The following is a 14,839-nucleotide window of genomic DNA, read 5'->3' as shown; positions in this document are numbered from 1 at the left end:
CGGTGCCTCCATCTTCCCTATGGGTAACATCCGGGAGCCTGGCCTGGCTTCACCGCCCATACAACCCGGGCATGGGCACCATCTTTACTTTGGGCACAGGCAGCCTCGCTGCTCTGTCTCCCTTCCAGTGGAATGGCCTGAAGAACAGCAGGGAGCCATGCTGGATGAGGGCATCCTGGGAGTGGTGGGGGGACCTGGCCTGGCTCTATGATCAGTGCAGCTGGGGGGCCTTTCCTGGGCAGCCACAGGCTGGGCCCGGCTCCCGAGCGCAGCTCCCCCAGAGTTGGGTGCTCAAGGGGAGATGGATTTGGGGTCCCCTCCCATTGCCCCCCATAGCTCCCTGCCCCTCCCCTGCAAAGCCCCAGACCCGCACCCGTCCTCCCAGCCATGCCCCCCGAGCTGCCTGCAGCCCTGAGTCATGGGGCAGCTGGTGCCAGGGATTCCGGGACAGGTCCATGCTCATGGCAGAGCAGAACCAGAGCGCCATGGGGCTGGGCTGGGAGCTACCGGGCCCTGTGGTGAGTAGCCACAGCAGAGCCAGGACTGCTCAGCGCAGAGCTGAGCCCGTGGAGCAGGAGGAGCAGGACTGGGAGCTCCTGCCTGGTGGGATTCCCAGGGATCCTTGTCAGCCGGTTCCTGCTGGCTCCAGCTGGCAGCAAGGTTTAGGAACAGAGCGATGGGTCTCGTTCCGCTGGCTGCTGCTTCCTGGGGCTGTTGCTCCAACAGAGACCGGGCAAAGGATCCCAGACTCTACTGGGCCTTCTGCTAAGCTGGGAAGTGCCCATTCAGCTCATGGCTCAACCCCCTTTGTCTGTCCTTGTGGAGCCAAGATAATCTACAGTGATTACAGCAACTGCGCTGATGCTGCCCTTGGGCATTGGGATGGGGCTGTGGAGAGCTGGGAGGGCAGTGGGACACAGCTGGGACCCCTGCTGGGTGCTAAGTGAAGATGCTGGCCTTGGGGTGAAATCCTCTGGGAGGAGGAGACTTAATCAGCTGCCTGGAGAGCCCTGAATGGGAGGTCAAAGGGCTGGAACCAGCTGCAACACCAACTGCAGAGGTCTGGGAGACTGGCAACAAGACGAGGCTCCTGCCCTGCTCAGAGCTTCTTCCTTGTTGGAGAAGGGCTCTGCTCCACCCCTGCTTTCAACAGAGGGAGCAGCGCGAGCAGCCTCTGAGACACCACACTGGGCAACAACCAGGACCCCAAGTTTGTGCTCTTCTGAGGGTCAGCAAGGGTACCCAGGAGCCAAAGCTGATGGGGGATTGTCCTGCAGGAAAAGTGCTGATCACCCCTGGAGAGGGCACATGGAGCAGCAACCATTCCAGCTGTTCTCCTGGCAGGTATGGAAGCCGAAGGGTGAGGAGATGGGCTGAGCATGGAGAGAGGGGCTGAGTGTGGAAAAAGTCCCTTCCATTGGGTTCTTCAATCAGCCGCTGGGAACTCACTGCTGCAGGAACCGATAGCCACAAGGGGGCTCCTGGAGCAGGTCTTCAGGCTGAGTCTGACATGACTCCAGCACCTAGCCTTTGTCTTTAACTAGCTGCCTACCCCAGGCAGAAGGTGCTTGCCCAGCAGCCTCGTATCCCGGGCACCTGCCCAGCAGCCTCGTACCCCGGGCACCCGGCGCCTGCCCTGCAGCCTCGTATCCTGGGTCCCAGGCCTCTGCCCTGCAACCTTTTATTACGGGCGCCAGGCACCTGCCCTGCAACCTGCACCCGGGGCACATGGCTGGGAGGAGATGCTTGGGGAGCTGCTTTACGAAGGACTGTGTGTGATGGGGAGTGGTGCGTGGAGCTGTGTGTGTAGATTGTGTCAGTGTGCGCGATGGGGGTTGTGCGCAGCGTACACATCTGCAGGCATGGGACCGTGCGTGTAGATTGTGTCAGTGTGTGCGTTGGGGATTGTGCGCAGCGTACACATCTGCAGGCACAGGGCTGTGTGTGTAGATTGTGTCAGTGTGTGCGTTGGGGGTTGTGCGCAGCGTGCACATCTGCAGGCACAGGGATGTGTGTGTAGATTGTGTCAGTGTGCACGATGATGGTTGTGCACGGCGTGCACATTTGCAGGCACAGGGCTGTGTGTGTAGATTGTGTCAGTGTGTGTGATGGGGAGTTGTGCGCAGCGTGCACATCTGCAGGCACGAGGCTGTGTGTGTAGATTGTGTCAGTGTGCATGATGGGGTTGTGCACGGCATGCACATCTGCAGGCACGGGGCTGTTTGTGTAGATTGTGTCAGTGTGTGTCTGTTTGTGGTGGGGGCTTTGGGTGCTGGGAAGTTGTGGCACGTATGTCTGACTCCGCAGTAGTGTGTAGTGGGGCCATTGGGCTGTATTGCGGGAGGGGGGGTGCCGGGGGTGCTGCTTGTGTTGCTGGGGAGGCTGCGGTGAGTCAGTGGAAATCTTTACTCCCATCCTTAGCCACCGGTGCCAGATAAGCCTTCTGCCCTCCCCCTCTGGCTGCGGTTTCATCCCTCGCAGACATTCCTAACGAGGATGCAGGGAGGGGATGGGGCTGGGGCTGTGGTTTGTGGGGCTCTGTTTCTCCAAGTGCTGACATCCCATGTGCAGCTGGGACAGACACCACTGGCCAGCACCTTCAGCCACCCGCTGCCCCCCTGGCCTCAGCTAGTCCTCTAGCCAGGGTCTCGCTGACAGGGGCTGGCTCCCCATCCGGGAGGAGCAGAGATGGCCAGGGGACAAGCTGGTGTTTGCTGCCTGGCTTTCCTGTAGGATGCAGGAAGGGCTAGCACAGTGGGGCCCTGGTCAGTCAATCCCACAGGCGGCCTCAAGTGACCCAGCCAGGAGCTGCTGCCTCTGCCTTTTCCTTCCTTGCATATCCTCTGGGGCTGCTGCTCAATTTAGCACCAGTGACAGGGCCCTGCAGGGAGCCTCTGTTTACCCACAGGTACAGGAGGGTGGCCAGCTGCCACTGGGCCCGATGCCCATGAGCTGGGGCGGCCTTTACACCTGTGCAAAGTGAGAGGCAAATGACGCCAGCTGGGGATTCCCCACTCATGCCGGGAGGCTTGCACCCGAGTCAAGCCCAGTGTGCTCTGGTCCTGATGGCAAGCGACCTGCAACAGGGGCAGAAGGGGACATGAGTTGCCATGGACCATTGCTGAGACCACAGGAAGGGGGCAGGACCGAGGCTGGCCCCTGCATTTCGCAGCATCTGACAATAGTGCAGCCCTGTCACCGCTGCGCTGGGCGGCATTGGGGCTGCAGCCCCAGCACAGAAAGGTGCCGTCAGGTCCCTGTCTGATTGCTGCGCCTTAGAGGGAGTGTTCTGCAGAATACCTGAGGGGCCTGCTCACCCTTTAACCGCACCACTGGGCTGCATCTGAGTTCACCCCGCAATTGCTGGCCCCAGAGGATTGATGCCCTCAGAAGAGTCTGATGCTGGAGGGGGACACCAGGACTCCTGGTAATAGTGTTTTGGAAATAATCTGGAAAGCTCCAGGGGTAAGCACCCATTGGCTCCGGCCCTATTCTCTAGCTGGAAGCTGTGTTTGCTATTGGCTAAAGCAGGGGGCTGGCAGTCAGAATTCCTCGGCTCTGTTCCTGGGGCTGGGAACAAGTGTTCTCCAGTGTATTGAGCGGAGGACTGAGATTCAGGCCTCCTGGGCGCTATACCAGCGCTGTCATTGACTTGCAGTATGGTCTTGGCCCAGCCACTTCCACGTTCTGTGCCTCAGTTTGCCCACCTGTGAAATCAGGGCAGTAGCCCAAACCACCCCGCTTGCCAGCCCGTGGTCATGTGGGTTTGGTCAGTTTGCCTCAGCTTGGGCTTGGCTGTAGGTTTGGGTTCAGTGAAGGGCAGTGTAGTGAGGATTCAGTCACAATGAGACTGGGAGTTTGGTTAAGCAGTGTGCTTCTCCCAGCTCCTTCCTAGCACACACCTCCTCCCGGGGGTGCTTGGCACAGGCATCTCCATCCAATTGAGACCTACAAATTCCCACCTGGAAAATCCCCATTGCTCTGACCCTAGAATTCATGGCATTCCACGTGGCCTGGGATTTCAGTTCAGTGACCGCCCCCCATCCTGTCCCGGGGGCTGGCAGCTCACCAGGTGTTTGCAAAGGGATTGCAGGCCCCCTCAGCAGTGGCAAAACCAGAGGGGGGGGCCTTATCATGCTTTGTAAGCAGGAGGGGGAGCAGGGCTCAGCCTGGCTATAACCAGGTGTCATCCAAGCCACGCCCCTCTCTTTGTGTCATTCCAAGGCAGGAGAGATCAGCTGTTACCGACAGTCGCTGCGGCCTGGTCTACACTAAGAAGTTAGATCGACCCAGCTTCGACACTCGGGTGTGAAAAATCCTCCCCCCACTCGCCCGACCAGTGTAGTTAAGCCGACCTAACCCCCAGTGTAGACAGCGCTAGTATCCGCCCAGGGTTTGCTCTGTCCCGAGTCCATCCCAAGTTAAGGCTTTAGCCAGCGTGGTGCCAATCTCCCTGCTCAACAAAGCTCCTGTTTTGTGTTCCACCCAGCTGAAGCTGGAGCTCCCGGCTCAGATTTCCATCTCATCCCTGCTTTTTCACGTGCCTGGAGCTGTGTGATCGGAGCATTGTGTACATTGGATCATAGAATATCAGGATTGGAAGGGACCTCAGGAGGCCATAAATAACAGAGTCTTAACGTCCTGTCTCCAGCACAGCTGAAGGCCGATTTGTGCCTGGGCTTGTACTGAAGGTGTTCCAGGGCTAATCTCTTGCTGTCACATTTCTGCACGTTGCAGAGCTGGAGGGTGGCTAACCCCTTGATTAAGCCGACGACAGAATCTCTCAGGTTTCACGAGAGGGAGGCAGCTGGAAAGCTCAGGCCAAAAAAGCTGAGCTCTTCAGTGTGGGTTTGGTTTTTTTCCCAGAAAGATGTTCCTCATGTTTGGCTCAGAATCCTCTAGGCAGCGGTCCCAGCTCCAGGCTAAAGTTACTAGCGCAGACAGCGCTGGGTCTTCCTTGTCTGAACCCACTGTGCTGGGTAGGGTGAGCCCCAGGGCTGGTGTACGTCAGGATGGAGATTGGGGCTGGGCCCAACCTGGGAGAAGGGCAGAGCCGTCTCTAGGGTACGGCAAATTGGGGCAACTGCCCCGGGCCCTGTGCTTCACAAGGAGGCGGGAGGGGAGGTGAGGCAGGAGACGGGCGGGCTAGTGGGGGGAGTCAAGGAGGAGCCCCCCTACCGACCTCCCCCTCCCCCTAGCACCTCCTGCCCACCTGCGGACCCGCCAATCAGCGCTTCTCCCTCTCTCCCAGTGCTTACTGCCGATCAACTGTTTCCCAGCATCTGGAGGCGCTGTGGGGAGGAGCGAGGGCACAGCACACTCAGGGGACGGGGTGGGGAAGAGGTGGGGCCTTGGGGAAGGGGTGGAATGGGGGTGGGGCCTGGGCAGAGCCTGGGGGAGCACCCCCCCCCCCCAGCAGATAGAAACTCAGCGGCTATGTCCCGTGCCTCACCCCCGCTAGGGACGGCCTGGAGAAGACTGCTCTGTTTCGGCTACTGGCAGGGCCAGGGCATGGGCGGCCTGGACTAGCAGTTCGCATCGGGCATGAGTCAAAGGTCCAGAGGTCAGGAGCCAATTACCAGAGATCAGACTGGGCTGGACTGCCAGGAGATCAGAATCGAGAGGGAAACCAGAGGTAAAGGAGCAAGAGTCAGTTTCCAGAGGCAGCGTACCAGGAGGTCAGGAACCAGGCACCAGAAACAAGTAACCAGACCAGGGGGTCTGTGGCAGGGTGAAGCCCAGTGGTACAGAAAACTTCCTGTTTCCTCCTCTGGCTTAAACAGAGGCTGCAGCCCCTATCAGGATCCTTGGTTCTCTCCCCATCAGAGTATAGGGCTGAGGCTTGTGACTAGTTGACCTTCATGGACCCTGGCCTCAGCTCCTGTCTGTGAGCCACCGGATGGAGAATTGGAGTGTGGTTATTCCTGGGACCTCCATAGATGCAGGTTTGAGACTATAGGCCTGACATCAGCCCTTCCCAAGGTGTCCTCTAGGCACTGAGTGTCCAGGCTTCTTGGGGTGGTTCTCATGGACGGCTTGCATTAGGGTGGGTGCATGAATGTTTTCCATTGGCTCCTATGTATGCTCCCGAGGGCCAATCAGGTATAAACGTTTATCCTGTTGGTGTTTAGAATCCAAGATCTCACGCACAACGTATTCCTCATGGCCTTGTTCATGCATTGGTGGGAGAGGTGAATACTCGGCATGGGGTTTCAGGAGGGATATGTGAATTCCAGGTGGATCTTACGAGGTCAGAGCGACCAAGTTAACTTGGCAAGGGATTTGATAAGGGCCTAGGGCCAACTTACACGAGGTTATGTTAATATGGACGTGCTCTGCCGAGAGCCACAGTTTTTGTCCCGCTGAATAGATGGGGCCTGGTTGACGATGTTGGTCTGCGTGTCGCTTGTTGTGGCCCTTACTTCTTCTGGATTTGATGAATCTCCTGCACCAAGTCCAAGATGGCTGGGTTAGGAGAGGTCATAGGTAATTATGGGTGGAAAGGGGGGTGGTACCCATAGTTGGCAAAGAAGCGTGATCTGTGTTATTGTATGCATACTCCACATAGGATAACAGCAAGGACTAATCATGCAGATGTGGTTAAAGTAACATCGCAAGTATTGCTCTAAAATCTGATTATCTCTTTCCGTCTGGCTGTTGGACTGAGGGCGGTAAGTGGTGGAGTGGAGCAGCTGGCCCCCCAGGAGGCATAGGGCTCACGCCAGAATTGGGATGTAGATTGTAACCCTCAGTCAGAGGTGATGCGATCCAGTAGACCATGGAGAAAAGCCACATGGATAATCCACAGCTTGGCTGTCTCTTTAGCGGAAGGTAGTCCAGTACAGGGCACATTGTGGGCCATTTTGGTGAGATGGTCTACCACTGTCAAGACTGTCAGGAACTCACTGGACTCTGGGAGCTCCATGATAAAATCCAATAGGGGCCCGGGCTGGGGTGGACTGTCTAGATAGTTTGGAGTAGACAGCAGGGTCTGTGTCATGGGGTCTTGGCTTGAGCACACATATTGCAGGATGCTGTGAAGGCCTGTGTTATGGGGCACATTCCAGGCCACCAGAAAAGATGGGATATCAGTTGCTGAGTTTTAAGGCAACCCAGGGGTCCCGCCATGGCGAGTCATGGCATAACTGTAAGGCAGCCATAAATGTGGTTATTCACAAGTGTGCCCTGTGACAGAATACACACCTGTATTCACACCCTACACACCATTGTGATAATCTTTGTACAAGGTACACCTTGTGAGATATCATTTGAAGACTCATAATTTGCTGGTCAGTATCATCCTGGTAAAATATGTGTGCCAACATTATACACGAAGTTATAGGATTTCCCTGTTTGGGGTTATTAACACATGTTCCAAACCCCACAGCCCTGCCCAGGCAGAAGTCAGGTTTGTCCTAAACAAAAGAAGGAATGTGTGCTTGTCTTAATTTGAATTTAAGCAGTAAACAGAGTCATCACGCAGGGAGAGAAAACAAAGGAAGTTCAACAAGGTGGAAAAAGCAGCAGGGAACATCCTTCCACATCGACTCTTTGTCTCCTTGGTCTGAGCTGGAAATGTTTTTCAAGAGGGGGACTGACATTATAAAAAGAAGAGACAAACACCCCAAGGCACCCCTCTCTCTTTCTCCCTGTCCATTGCATTCACTGCACCCAAAGAGACAAAGGAAGCAGCCTTTGGACTCTGGGGGAGGGGACCTGACCTAAGGATGGCTGAAAGCATGTGGTGAGAAAACTTTGCTTTGAATCTAATCTAGTTTAAGTTAAGCACCAGTGCGTTTTTTATGTTTGTTTTTCTTGTAACCATTTCTGACTTTTATGCCTCATTACTTGTATTCACTTAAAATCTCTCTCTCTGTAGTTAATAAACTTGTTTTACTGTTTTATCTAATCCAGTATATTCAAGATGAAGTGTCTGGGTAACTCCATTTGGGGCAACAAGTTGTTTGCATACTAGTCCCTTAAAGGAATAATGGACTTAATATATGTGTACTGTCCAGGAGAGGGTTGGACTGCACAGGACGTACATTTCTGGGGGAAATCTAGGACTAGGGGTGTGTTGGGGTTACCCTGAAGTATAACCCAGGCTGCTAAGAGACAAGGTATGACTGGCTGGCTGCAGCAAACGCATAGACATAGGTGGGAGTGACTTCCACACTGGAGGCTGTTTGTGAGTCACCCAAGCTGGAGGCTACAGCAGCAAAGCAGTGTACAGGGTACCCCAGGTTACAGGGCAGGTGTGACACAGCTATTCATTGGTCTGGATTGTACCCTGGTATGTCACAGACCCCCTCTCAAGTGTTGTGTGGTTCCCTGTCGATGGCAGCTAGTTCATCAGGCAGAATTGCCGAGGCAGAATGAATCAGTGTGACTTGGTCCTGGGGAAGAGCAACATTCAGGAATTTGTGGGTCTTGAGGGTGTGGGCTGGTTCCTGGCTAGGTCAATGTGATTCAGTATCAAAGCTCTTGGACAGGGTTTCAACCTTGCCGTTGCAGGTGGTACATAATGATGAAGTTGAACCCCAAAAAGAATAGAGCCACCAAAGCTGCCATTGGTTTAAGGCCTTCGCCCTGCGCAGATACTCCAGGGTCAGTGGTCAGTGTATATTTGGACTGGATGGTGAGCCCCTTCCAAATAACATTGTCACTCCTCCAATCCCGCCTTAATAGCTAGGCACTCCTTATCCAGGATCCCATAGTTACGTTCGCCGGGGTAAGCTTCTGCAAATAATAGGCACACGGGTTTTTGTTCGGGTCTGTGTCGCTGGGTCCCAATTGCCCTACTAGAGGCATTGGCTTTTACCAGAAAGGCTCACTTGGTACCTAGGTGGGCCAGTAGGAGTGCAGTGGTAAAAGCAAGTTTCAGCTGATCGAATGCACACTGGGTTTTGGGGGACCATGAGAACTGGGCATTCTTCTGGAACAGAGCAGTGAGGGGCCCACCTTGTTTGAGAAGTGTGAGATAAACAGCTGATAAAAATGGATGAACCCTAAAAAGCATGTAAGTCAAAGGTCATGTGGGGGATAGTCCGGTCACAAATGGCCTGGACCTTACATAATCCTGGTATTTCTGGGGATGGTCTGACGTAGCTTTGGGGCCTCCCCTGCATGGGCCATCAGCCCTGCCTGCACCTCCCAAGATCCAAGTGCTGGGACAGCATTTACCAGCCCCTGTACACAGAATGCAGCCGGAAAGCTGATTTCTTGTTTCTGCCAGTGGATGTGGGGATGATGATGGGTCAGCCAGGGAATTCCAAGAATTGGGGGAAGTGCAGGGACTGAAGTGCATTGAACTGTATTGTCTTGCGGTGCCTTTGAATCACTGCTTCCAGAAGGGCAGGTCCCTCAGTGCCTGGGCCTGAAGGCAGAGGGGACTCAGCAGTAGTCTCTATCAGCTCTGGAACGACCTTGCGTTGCCAAAGAATTTGCAGCGCCGGGGCTCTTGCCATGTCTATGAAGTTGTCGATTCAGGAACTGCTGATAAGAGCCCATTGGAGCAGAATCCATTGGTCTGTCTGGGGAATGTGCAGCTGATCAGGTACCTGCAAGGGAAGGACGTCCTGATGGAGTGCAGGACGTGTCCCAGTCAGAACTGAAGTGTGGGGGACCTTCTTTCCTTCAGAGCCTAGGCCCTTCCCCCTTAGCGGGCCTGGGCCACCTCGTTTCCCGGACCCTTTGGGGCTTACGTGGGACAGACAGAACTGGAGTGACCTGACTCCCCACAGTAAAAGCACAGGCGGTGCTGGCAGCAGCATTCCCTTTCCTCTGGGCCACATCCACTGCATTGGTTAGGCAGGAACTATGGGCATCAAGGGAACAACACATGGAGCGGGGGTACAGGGAGCCCCTTTCCCCCTACTTCTTTCACACAGCTGGTTAGTTATCCGAAAAGCGAGATCCATGCAGGCATTTCAACTTCCAAGCATCTCTACATGGGCCGCCTTTTATTTCTGCCAGCCAACCCCACAGCAAATGAGACAGCTGCACTGCCCCATTCCATGCAATGTCTGCTGGGAGACTGCGGAAGTGCACCGCCTCGGTAGCCTGCCCTACTGGAGTGTCCAGGAGCAGCCTCGGCTGTTGGAGCCCGGTGCGGATCGTTGGACGTTACAGACACAGACTGGAAGAAAACACTCCAGTTCAACAGCACCAGGCTGTCCAGCAGTGGGGAGGGCCCATCTAGTGCTTCTCCCATCAGCAGGCTGACTCCGGACAAATCAGAGGCACAGGTCTGGGGGCACGTCAGGAAAAGGAACACAAAGCGGAGAACCGCTGGCAGAACCCATCAAAACATTCTGGCAGGGGAACATAGGACCCTGTTCAAGGCAGGCCGCTTCAAAGCATTCCTGGAGTGCGATGCTGTCTGCACGCAGCTGGTTGACTTGTTCCTGGAGTAGCTGGTTCACCACGGTCAGCTGGGCGCCCCAGTCCTGCCGCCTTATGGTGGATGGCCTGTTCAGGTGAGTCTGATGATTCCAGAGGCAGTGGGCTGGGCTGCTGGGTCCATTCCTCTCACGGCAGACCCACTCCTGCAGTTACAATGGTCCATACAAGCTATCAGGGCCAGGGCATGGGCAGCTTTGCCTAGCAGTTACCATCAGGTGCCAGCTGGCGGGCCAGGAGCCATTTACCAGGAATCAGCCTAGGTTGGAATGCCAGGAGATCAGAATCAAGAGACAAACAAGAGGGCAGGGATCAAGAGTCAGGGTACTGGGAGGTCAGGATCAGAAGGCAGGACACCAGACTAGTGGTCCATGGCAGGGTGAAGCTCAGTTGTACAAACACAGCTTCCTGTTGCCTCATCTGGCTTAAATAGGGACTATGGACCAATCAGGACCCTTGGATCTCTTCCAGTCAGACTATAAGGGTGGGGCTTGATGGACACCAGTCCCAGCTGCTGTCTGTGAGTGCTGCGTGGAGGACTGGAGACGTGATGACTCCCAGGACCCCCATGGACCCAGGTTCAAGACCTGCAGAGCCTGACAGCCACTGGCACAGCAGGGAGGCACTGAGGGTTGTGCAGTGCCTCTGCAGAGGAAGATGTTGCACACAGGAAAAGCCAGCTGTATCCATAATAAACCTGGGACACGGAAGCCTGAAGGATGGTGCAGAGCTGTCCATTGTAGTCCCCATGCCGGAGCTTCAGGCTCTTTGAAATTCCTGGGCCCTGGTCCTAGACCGCCTTGAACACAGGGACCAAGACCTTGAACTTGATTCTGTTCTAAGGGAAGCCAGTGCAGGGCATGGAAGATGGTCTACTGTGCTCATGGCAGCCTGTACTGCAGTTTTCTGTAGTCATTTGAGTTCCCAAGGGCTGCTGGCTTCCTGCCCAGGCCAATTGCATTGCTGTCCACCAAACACAGGTATTGCTGACCCAGCCCCCTTGCCAAAGGAGTGGAGGAGGAGACCAGCTGCTCAAGCCGAGAACCCTCCAGATGGGATCAGACACTGAGGCCCACCTGCCCTTGACTGCACACAGCAATCCCCGAGGAGTGGCTCTCTCTTGCAGTCACCATGGGATGTGGAAACGCCGATGCCTCATGTAACAGGCAGGATGACTGGGAGCTCCCAGAGGTGTGGTTCTCCTCCCTGGCTTTCCAGCAGTTGTTAATCCGCTCCTTATCCTGCTCACTGGTCCGGGGAATCTCCAGCCTCTTGGCTAGTTCCTGGTACATGAGATCATTCCAGGAACTCATGCTGAAGTCAAACATTTTGCTGGTCTGGTGCCAGAGATTCACCAAAATCTGGCTGTGCTCCCACAACCAGGGAGCAGCATGCCTGGCAAAGGGCTTCTTCTTGTCAGTCGGGGGCCACCGCAAACATAGAAGGAGGATCTCGGCTTGCCGCTCAGCAGCCACAGTAAAATGGAAGGGTTAAAGGCTGAGGGTTAAACCAGGGGCCTGCTTCCATTTTCTGGGAGTCAACTTGCCAGTCTTGGGATAGAAAGAACAAAGGATGCTGTCCCATGGGATTGTGGGATAGCATTGGCAGGCCATTAGGACCCAAGTCTGGTGGGGGTGGGGGGGCAGACCCCAAGGCCAAGCTGAGTCCACACTGCAAAATGAAGGAGTTTGGGCCCTGAGACCTGCAGGGCATATGTGCCGACTCTGTGGGTGCTCTGGGGCTGGAGCACCCATGGGGAAAAAATGGTGGGTGCTGAGCACCTACTGGCAGCCCTCCACCATCAGCCCCTCCCCCTCCCTCCCTGTGCCTCCCGCCCACAGCCATCAGCTGTTTCATGGCATCAGGAGGCTGGGGGGGGCAGGGGATGGAGTGCAGGTGGGGCCTGGGGCAGAGCACGTTGGAAAGTTGGTGCAGGAGCTTGGGCTTGAACCCACCCTGCCTGTGGGATCCTGGGGCCCTGGCCCAGAATTGTCTGTAGACAGAAGAGGGGGTTGGGCTGCAGCCTGAATCTGAGCCCGGGCTTACATGTAGTGTAGCCGCACCCTGGGTGGGTGTGACCCCCACTGCAGCCTTCCCCTTTGTGTTGTAACCTCCGTGTTGGCCTGGGACAGCCAGGGCAGGTGGGATAAACCAGTCTATCCTGCAGGCCAGTCTGTACTGGACACTGGGTGGTCAGGTGAGGGTGGGACACGGCCAGGAGAGAGACGTCCAGTGCCATCCCCTCTGGTTGTCCCTCAATTACTGGCCCCATCCACAAGAGCAAGGGACACACATCCCTGCTGCATCAGCTCCCCCTGCTGTGGTATGCACCAGCCCCCAGCCGGAAAGCCCTGTGCTCCCAAGGTGTCGATCATGTGACTGCAAACACCTGCCCTTACCTCTGGGGCGCCCCCTCCTGCCCAGATTCAGCATTGTGGGGGACTTGGCCTCTCACGCTCCCTATGGTGGCTACTTATAGTCCCAACCGATTCCTTTGCTGGACTCCCTGGCTGGGCTCAGGCCTCTGGCCACGTCACACCCAGTGCAGTCCCTTTCTGGGGGTTAGTCCTAAACCAAAAGGTCCCTTGCCCCTCCTGGGGTTGCCTGTGATCCTTCTTCCTTTGTCAGAGACCTGGCCAGGCAGGCTAGCTCCTGCAGGGAGCCTACCCTTGAACCTGACTTTCCACCCCTCATGGGCGTCCACAAACCCTTGCTCGGGGCTCCCCCGCCCGCTCGGCACTCCGCCCCAAGGAATGAACCCTATCCGGAGCTCTGTCCCAGCCTCAGCCGGTCCTAAACTGCCAGCCCGTCCTCCAGGCCTTTTCCCAGTGAGAGAGAACTCCCCTAGCGCCTCTCCTCCTGCAACAAGCTCTCTCTCAGCTGCTTGTCCCCCCTAGCCCTGGCTTCTCTGGCCAGGAGGCAACTAGTTAATTAACAACCATCCCCGATTAGGTTTTCTCGCTTGCCTTACAGGTGATCGGGATGAAGCCCCATGGCTTCTGCCATGAGTGTGAGGGTGGGGTAGGCCAGCAGTCTGCCAGCTGGGGGATGGGGAAGGAAAGGACGCAGAGATCTCCGCACTGTGGGACCTGTGCCCATAGATCTCAGTGTGTGGAAAGTCTCTCTCCAGTGCAGTCCGTCTGTGCGACCGTATCGCTGTGCATTGAGAACTCTCTCCCCCCCAGCACAATGCCCGGGGGGCCCTTGGAGACTATCTTGGAAGCCCCTTAATGCAGGGCGGCGGGCAGCGAAGCAAGACTCTGTGTTGGCTTGGGGAGGGGACACTTTAAAGGTTCTAGGGGGATTGTGCTGTCACATGATCTCACAGCCCATGGGTCAGCTGGGGTTGAAGGGCTGGCCACGCAGGGAGGCTACCAGCACTGCAGCCATCTGGCCAGCACCTTTTCCTGTGCTTGGAGCCATTAAATCAAGAATGGCCATTTTCCTAGGAGCCCTGCGCTGGCTCTGCCACCAGCCATTGGGCTCAGTGCAGGCCCCACAGGAGCTCAGATGGGGTAATCAGCATGGTCCTTTCTGGCCATAGACTTGGCATCTCTCATCCCCAGAGCACGCTGGCCTGCTCCTACTGACACACTGCCCTGCCTGTGACACCTCCCCGCAGCCAGCCAGCGCCAAGCAATGACGCGCTTCATGGCGCTGCAATCAAAGGGAACATCACCCGGCGGGGAAAGCAACTCTTCCCAGGCAGTGCTGCCAGACAGCCCAGGGAGGAGCAGCCACTGACCCACAGAGCTGCTGGAAGCGTGACTGCCTCGGCCAGCACTGACTGCTCCTGGCTAACTCGCTGCCTTCTCCTCCTAGCTGTCAGTCCATCCCAGATACTCCCCCAGTCTATCCTCAGACAACCCCCCCATCTATCCTCAGACACCCCCCTCTATTTATCTATCCCTGTACACCCCATCTTTCGATCTACCTATCCTAAGACACCCCCTCTATCTATCCCTGTACACCCCATCTATCGATCTGTCTATCCTCAGACACCCCCCTCTATCTATCCCTGTACATCCCATCTATCGATCTATCCCCAGACGCCCCTCTCTACCTATCCTCAGACACCTCCCTCTATCTATCTATCCCCGTACATCCCATCTATCTAGCTATCCCCAGACACCCATCTCTATCTATCCTCAGACACCCCCCTCTATCTATCACTGTACACTCCATCTATTGATCTATCCCCAGACACCCCCCTCTATCTATCTATCCCTGTACACCCCATCTATTGATCTACCTATCCTCAGACACCCCCTCTATCTATCCCTGTACACCCCATCTATCGATCTATCCTCAGACACCTCCCTCTATTTATCTATCCCTGTACACCCCATCTATCAATCTATCTATCCTCAGACACCCCCTCTATCTATCCCTGTACATCCCATCTATCGATCTATCCCCAGACACCCCTCTCTACCTA

Source organism: Gopherus flavomarginatus, chromosome 20, assembly GCF_025201925.1.
Source record: "Gopherus flavomarginatus isolate rGopFla2 chromosome 20, rGopFla2.mat.asm, whole genome shotgun sequence".
NCBI classification, from domain to species: domain Eukaryota; kingdom Metazoa; phylum Chordata; order Testudines; family Testudinidae; genus Gopherus; species Gopherus flavomarginatus.
The sequence above is the reverse complement of the archived record's forward strand: the minus strand, read 5'-3'. Positions refer to the sequence as shown.